The sequence below is a fragment of the Nicotiana attenuata genome, chromosome 6 (assembly GCF_001879085.1).
Source record: "Nicotiana attenuata strain UT chromosome 6, NIATTr2, whole genome shotgun sequence".
NCBI lineage: Eukaryota > Viridiplantae > Streptophyta > Magnoliopsida > Solanales > Solanaceae > Nicotiana > Nicotiana attenuata.
In genome coordinates, this window is record NC_031994.1 from 38,651,428 (window position 1) to 38,660,175 (window position 8,748).

The following is an 8,748-nucleotide window of genomic DNA, read 5'->3' on the forward strand; positions in this document are numbered from 1 at the left end:
GGACATATATTAAGGCTAGAACTCCCATCGATCAGGGTCCTAGTGATGAAGTAGTCTTCGCATTGCACGGTGATATGCAAGGCTTTGTTGTGACCCAACCCTTCAGGCGGCAGCTCGTCCTCATAGAAGGTGATTTTATGGCTTTCTAATTCTTGTCCCACCATATTGGCCATTTCTCCGCCAGTGATGTTACTTGGCACGTATGCCTCACTCAGTACCTTCAATAGAGCATTTTTGTGTGTCTTGGAATTCTGCAGCAATGAGAGGATAGATATCTGCGCTGGTGTTTTGTTTAGTTGGTCGATGATCGAATACTCCTTGGCCTGTATCTTCCTCCAAAGGTCATCTGGACCTATTTCAATGATGAGTGGTCGGTTGGAAGCTTGCTTGCTCGACTCAACTAAGTGTTCCAGGGTATAGACTCATCCAGTCCTTGTCATACCCTGTGCTGCAATAGTCTCTTCGAACCTGACTTTGCCTTTCCTCCTAGCCTCGGCCGTATAATCCCAAGGAATAACTTTTGTATGGAATGACGGCATGGTGGTCATCGCCACTGGAATCGGCGTGAATACCTTTACTCCGAACGGATCATGTGCCTTGGGTGGTAAAACCGCAACTTCAAACGGTGTGGGTGCATTTGCTGGAGACACGAGTTCGACCTCAACTGGTGTTGGTGTCTTTGCAGAGGACGTTGCTTCAACTCAAGTGGCACGGACATATTTACCTCGGCGTCCCCAGAGGGCTGAATCTGGACCACGATCGGATTAAGAGTAACCATTGGATTCTTTGGGTCGTCACCTTCTGTGATCAATCTGATCGATCCCTCAAGATCCCAATCATCCTCTATTTCAATCATGTGAACGCTTCCACCCTTGTGGTCCGGCAGAGGATTATTGCGGACATTTGGAGCAGGTTCCTTTTCCACAATAATCTTGTTATCAAATAAAGTCTGGATCTTGTCTTTCAGAGAACGACATTCGTCAATGGTGTGTCCTTTCATGCCGGAATGGTATGCACAGGATGTGTTTGGATTAACCCACTGAGAAGGGTTCTCAAGAGTTGCAGCAGGGATAGGGCTGACATAACCAGCAACTTTGAGTCTTTCGTACAACTGGTCAGTAGGTTCAGCAATAGCTGTATATTGTTTCGGAGGCCTTCGGTCAAAGTTTTGTCGAGGTCTAGGGAAGTTTTAGCGTGCAGGAGGGGATTGATAGTCGGCTGGTTTAGCATTGTAGGCTTGGTAAACATGTGCGGGTTGGGAATATCTGGGTGAAATAGACTAATATGCGGGAGGTGGATGTGATTGATAAGTGGGCGCTAGTAGAGTAGGATTAACCCGTAATACAGAACCTCTAGGCGTAAACAATGTCTTTGTCATTTGATCCAATAGCGTTTTAGTGGAGTTTGGTAAGAGGGTGAGGGTGCTTGGTAGTTTGGAGTAGGCTGATATGTGAGCGGAGGCATTGGGTAGGTTTGGTATTTGATGGGAGATTTGGTTCTCTCACCATTACGGCTCCTACGTCCCTTTTCTTGGACACACCACCAGACTGTAAGGCCTTATTTGTAGCTTGCAAGGCCTCGAAGTTCGTAACCATACCGCTTTTGATGCCCTCTGTGATCCTTTCTCCCAGCTTGATAATGTCAGAAAATTTGTGACCCTCGATCATCATCAGCCTTTCATAATACTGTGGGTCTTGAGCCCGGACAAAGAATTTGTTCATTTGTTCTTCCTCTAAGGCAGGTCTAACCTTAGCAGCTTCGGACCTCCAGCAAGTAGCATACTCACAAAATGTTTCTGTGGGATTCTTCTTTAGATTTTGAATATAGAACACATCCAGCGCATTCTCCGTGTTGAACCTGAACCTGTCCATAAAGTCAGACGCCATGCTTACCCAGTTCGACCACTTCTTTGGATATTGGCTAATGTACCAGGACAAAGCATCTCCTTTCAAGATCCTCATGAAAAGCTTCATGCGGATTTTCTCGTCTTTTCCTACTCCAACCAGCTTGTCACAGTAAGTTCTCAAATGGACCCTTGGATCCCCTGCACCATCAAACATCTCAAACTTTGGAGGTTTGTACCCCTCGGGTAGTTCGACATTGGGATGTATGCAAAGATCTTCGTAGTTCAGCCCTTCAATTCCCTTGCTTCCTTCAACGCCTTGAATTCGGCTAGTCAATTTCTTAAGTTCTTCGGCCAGGTTTTTGATGAGAAAGTCTTTATCATCAGACTCGGGTGTGCTTTAGATGGGTTGGGTGGAGTGTGGCATAGTCTCCACGTAGATGGGGGTATTATGGTGGGTGTGGCGGTGGTCATTGGTGGAGTTCTGGAGTTCTGGGATGAGCAACAGGGTGTTATTTGAGGTACGACAGGTGTTGCAGTGGTGGTGAGGAACGGGATGGTTCTATTGCTTTGGGATATTCTGTGGAGGTGTAGGGTTCTGAGCATTTTGGAAATTGATATCTGGAGTGGTGAGGGAAAATGACAGATTTGCCAGATTCCGGACTTGATCAAGTTCTTCTTGGAAATTCAGCAGCTTTTGCTCGAGTTGGGATGCATTTTCCTTAGGAACCTGAGTACCATGACCATGAGTGACCTCTACCCGTTCAGTGGAATTCTCCTTTCTGACACTGTTCAAATCTTCCATCTTGCCTTTGTTCTTATTCTTAACAGGACTTAGAGGAGGAGTGGGTGGAGGGCCCTTGGATCTTGTGTAATAGGATGATGTTGCCAGAGTGCAAGAACTAACCTTTGGGGAGGGAAATAATAAAACAAAAAGTAAAAACAAAAAAAGGTAACCAAGTTAGTGAGGATCATAAAAAGATGTTGCAATATTTAAACACATAGGGCAGGAATATGAAGCGTGTCCTAATTTGGGAGCCTCGTTGTGCCCGAGGTAGGCCTAGTGACAAATTAATTTGGAGAACTCAGAATGCTAAATGCCTCATTTTATTGATAGAAAAATAAGACGAATCCCAAATCGACACTAAATAGGCAGGAAATAAAAGTCATTAATGGCCATTGTTCTTATTACATTTGATAAAAATAAGAAAACTCCTATCTATTTGGTCCTAGAAGGACCTTCCCCAGATTCGGCATCCCTGGCTCCATCGAACAACTTTCCCAACTCGCGATGTCCCAGCAATAGGTAGGCTCTGGCTAGATGTTCGCCTTCGTTTCCTTCAGCATTTTGGCAGTCTTCGACCCTCTTGAGAAATTTCTTCTCCAACTCCACTATGCCTCGCTCCAAGTATCCCAGTCGCTTGTTGGCACTGACAGCCATGTCCTTCCATTCCTCAATTAGCTTTTGATTGGCTTCTTGTATCTCACGGTGCTTGCTTTCGCACTCCCAATCTTTTTGCGCAGTTGGTTGTATTTGACCTGTGCCTCGGCTTTTTCATCTATGATCCTGTGACCTCGAACAAACCCAGGCTGGCCCAGACCATCATGATTATCCTCCTACCAGCCTGAATAGTAGGGAGCACAACCAGCGTGGTATCTATCTTGCTCGATGGTATCCCTCCCCATGACGATCTTGCAGTGCCACATATGCTGAGCTTGGCACTCTAAGGACTATCATCATCCTGGAAGTCAGACCGGGAGTGACTCATCTTGTCGACCCTGGGTACAACCTGCTTCCTACCCGCTTGCCTCATATCCCGGAGAGGGACGTAAGGGTATGTTCCTCTCAGGCCGATCAATATCAGGAAAGGTGCATCTTTGGATCGGGCGATGAACTCCTCGGTCGGAAACCACTCGAACATCCATTGTACCTGGTCCTTAGTCAAATTTTCGAAGAGCTCGACCCATTCTCTAGAATTTTCCGGTTGGGCGAACATATTGGGCATGTAATTCATTCGCTTCGGATGATGAAAAACGATATGATCATCCCAGTCCCTTCGCTGAATTTCTTGTCGGTATTCACCCTTTTGGAGATGCTCCATGAGCCAAAGTTGAAGTAACAAATTGCAGCCTTCGAAGTGTTTGGCTCCCTGTTGACACCTCTCTAGGGCTCGGTACATTTCCGCAATGATCATGGGCACAATGCTGAATGGTTGCCCGCCAATTCCTTCCATTAAGGTCTTAGTTACCATAGCCAGTTTGGTGTGGATTCTTGCTTTCTTCATTGGAAACACGATCAATCCCAGGAAACAAAACATGAATACAAAGACCCTTCAGTGAATATGCCCTAATGATGTGATGGCAAACTCGTCAGGATAGGTACGGTAGGATTTGCTGTGGCCGTACCTCTCGTACAGATAATCAAAAGGGATGTAGGATTCTTTCAAACATGTCAGTTCTGGATTCTTCTTCAAACCCATCATTTTGAGGAAACCCCTGCCCTTGCGGTTCTCAAGCATTAACAAACCCGGGGTTTCCCATGGTATACCGGCCAATCCTCCTATTTCTTCTAGTAAGGGAGTCATTTCAATGTCCCTGAAGCGAAATACGGACCTCTCACAATCCCAGAACAAAGTAGCAGCTTCTATGATCTTGTTGTTGGGTTTGACTTCCAGGAGAGAAGGTAGGTTTCCCAAATATTTTCGGACAAGAGTCTGATCACTAGAGTGAAGATCTTTCCACCAACTTAGCAGTTTTGGGTGGATGTTGGTGACCATGCCGAATCGGCGACTTCGTGCCTCATATTTCTGCAAGACAAATAAGGTTAGGCCCTTACCCTCACCGGACTCGACTATTTAATATCAACAATTGGTATAAAAGCATTTAGTTCTCCAATTAAATGCACAGAACGTGATGATGTCCGTTTGGGTTTTAGGGAAACCCAGTGGACTTTGGACAAGGCCATCTTAAAGAGTCATTATGCGGACAACATAACTGACTCGGCTAGGTTTGACCATGATGCATGCACAGTTAAGCATAGTAAGGTTTCTATGGGGTTTTAGACTAGTACCCTTGAGCGAACAACTCAAGGGGGAAAGGCACGAAACCATCGACTACACCCTTGATCGACTGGTTTTACCACAAATATGCCTTTTCCAGATTTAGGGGGTGATAATATCGGAAGAGCGCAACCACTCATTATAAGCGTTGCTATGGTATTTGTTTGGCACGAGTGGAGTATGATATCGAGCATGATTATGCAATAATTAAAAGCATGTTGATATGTATTTGCACATTAAGAAAGCGATAAATACAACAATTTCATAATTTAAAGCAATAAAGGAAAGAAACAAGGGAGATATGTCGGTTTTGCTTTTAAAGAAGAAATTAAATACTTAAAGGAATTAAACAAATAATTGCACATAGGTAGAGGTACAAATTCACAAGAACAATCTGAAATGGTAAAAGCCTAAAAATCCCCAGCAGAGCGCCATGCTGTCGCGCCCCCTTTTCCTCTGCGGAAATCGGGTTTATGACATTTGGTGGGACAACTCGTTCCTGTTGGGAACTGGGCTTAGCATTTGAAGAGTCTCCACCTAATGAGTTAAGGTGCATTAGGACACCAACAGATTCCATTCTAAGTTCCATTTGAATAACCAGAGATAGGGTAAGGGCTCGAAATTATCCTAAGGTAAAGGTGTTAGGCACCCCTCAGGATCCACTAGTGTGGTTCCCGGCCAGACAGTTATTGTGAATTTGAGGTGCAATTGACATATAAGCAGATAAGGCTCAAATAAGAGGGGATTTCAATACACAATGGTTTGGAAGTAAACAAAGTTTGAAAGAGCAATTAAAAGAGCGGATTTTAAACAGGAATCGCAATGCTTTTAAAGGAAAAGGAAAGTAAAGGAAGGGGGTCCTAGGTTTGTATTTAATATGGATCACATCAATGCAATACCCGGTAATCACTCCTCAAGAGAGGGGCTACACGTGGTATTAACGCACCGGTCATCATATCCATATCTACCCTTCCCACCCCGTTAAGGTATTAAAGCGCGGATTGGTCTCGATTACTATTGCATGCTATTACCCGTCCCATTTCTATAAGTCCCGGAGGCATTTAGGACTACTAATCCTAAAGGGAGGGGTATTAGGCTCATTTGAAGTTTCAAAGGTGAAAGTCTAAGGCGACATACAAAACATATAAAGACTGCACATTAAAGGGGAAACACATAAACACATAAGGCTCAAGTACACCTCCTCAAAACAAAACAATCTAATAGCACGACTTAAACAAATGAGTCAGGTCTGATTCTAAAAATACTTGAGGGAAGAGGAGGTTGTTGTATTGCAGCAGGCCTGTCTTATTACATGACTTAGTTAGGAAATAGAATCGGGCCTACCTACTCATTGTAACACTAAAACAAATAACAAGAGCGAGTCCAGTTTTATTTTATATTGCCTAAGGCTTGCCTAGGTGTTCAAACGAGGTCCTATATGCATAGTATCTACTTAATTCAGAATGATGAAATAATAAAACTCAGAACAAAATGTTCGAAATTCTATAGGCATGCTTGCTAAACCTTGTTAAGTGATGGAATTAGATTATAAAAAAAGATTCAGAATATGCGAATCTAAATTAGACTGGTTATAGATTCTGCAGGTGATAGTATCTACTATTACTGATTTAAATCCCTTGGAGCATGATGTCTAACATTGACTGTGAACGAAGCGAATCAGACTTATTTAAGAATCCCTATAGGCATGATTTCTATACGTTACTGATTTTAACACTTCACTGGGTTATAACCATTTGGGACCTAAAACATGATATCTAAACGTGCAGAATTTTAGATAATCCCTATAGGCAGGATATCTAGATGTGAAGTTAAACATGCAGAATAAATCTCTATAGGCACGATGTCTAAGGTGCAGAATTAAAATACCTTATAGGCATGATTTCTAAATGCAGTTTGAATATGCAGAAATATAAAATATCCTATAGGCATGGTTTCTACCCTTGACATGCATAAATACCCAACCCTTTTCACTAGCCAGCCTCAAATGTTCATTACAAATTATTTACAAACCAGGAATAATAAATTACATCAAAATACATAAAAATACAACTAGAGGAGGCCCGATTCTTGGTTCCTCCCTGAGCTATGGAATAACTGCCTTAAGATGCCATTGCTTCAAAGCCTTTCACAAACTTGAGTGTGTCAGAGTTCCCTAAGGGCCTCATTAGGACCCCGGGCAGTGCTCACACCCAAATTACATCACCAGAATAGGGACAAGTGCGGTGTGGAAATGCCAGCCCTCATGTGTCCAAGTTCAGAGGGAGCTCATGGGTCCCAAGGCAAGGCTCACATGAGGGGGGCAGAGCTTAAATCTAAGAGGAGAGTGAAGAGTGTAGAAACAGAGTTCTAAGAGCAGAGGGAATAAAAGGGAGGGAAAGGGTAATGGGAGACAGCTTTTAACACTTCAAAGAATTGACAATTTCACACCAAGGGGCAGGGGATTGGGGAATCCATTGCGAGGAGCCTATATAGTTAGGCATGAGTTAATTCTGGGCATGCACAGCAATAGGGAGTGCTGCCATGCTTGTAAATCAACCATAACACATACATATAAGGGAAACATGGAGATTGTGATCCTAGGAGGACCAAGTTTGGGTCATGCTCAGCAATATTCGATACTGTCATGCCCCAAACAAACCATAAGTATTAAACACATTGGGGTGGGATTTGGGATTCATAATACGTTAATTTAGAACAGGAGAAAAGAAATTACAGCATGCTAAATAAAGGTACTGAATTAGATACAAGCTGTAGGCAGACAAGAATGGAAGAACATTAAGTAACCATGTTGTTGTTGATACTGAAAACTTAATTAGAACATACTAGTCAAAGAAGCAAGATGCAGTAAAGAAAAGTAGCAGGACTTCGAAATATAGCCTTGGCTTTCAGCCGGCTAAACAGGCCATAGTGCAAGTAGTAGAGCAAGAGAGTGTTTGAGTGTAAGTGTGAGTTCCGAACTAAAAGTGTCTTTTCTTTTCTTTGAAAGACTTAGGGTATTTATAGTTGAAATTAGGTAGTGAAATAAGGTAAAAATCATAGTAGTATATTAATTTAAGAACTCAGAATTAATCAATTAGGGAATCAAGGAAGTGCTCCCTTAAATTAAGGGAATCAAGATCAAACGGAAAGATTCAGTACCATATAAGGCAAAAAGAAAAACCAATGCATGATTAAATAAGGAAGGAGTCAAGGTTTAGTAGGCATAGAGTAGTCAATTAGGACCAAATTCAGAAAAACCCAATTAAGGAAAGGCCCAGTAAAAACAAGGTACCACAACAGATAAGGTAATAAAATCAGTTAATTTAAACAGACGAGTAGAATTCTAGGGCTTTGAAAGAAAATCTTTCAATTACCAACAATTAAGGAAAATCATAATCAATCTTGGGAAGTCATGGTTCTGTATTTTCAACATATAAATAGAGGTGAATGAACAAGAGTAGTAAACAAAGTCAGCCATATAGACAGAAAGAAACAAGAGATTAGCAAACATAATCATTCAGGGGTGGTATAAGTAGGCTAAGATTCAGCAGAACATATTCGAAGCCTGGTGACCATGAGACATTAACAAGAATCAGGTAAACAGGCTAGCACACAGAACCAAGGCAAAGGAAGTCAGGTTAACACATATAACCAAAGCGAAGAAAACATGCCAACACACAGAACCAAAGTAAAGAAATCATGCTAACATACATAACCAGGGCGAAGAAAATCTATAGAAATTAGGGCTTTTAAGCAGAGTCAAGTTAAAAAATAGTAGGAGCATAAAATCGGTCAAAAATAAACAAGGAAAAGGTTTAATCATAAAGAAATCAGTTAAAACATGCG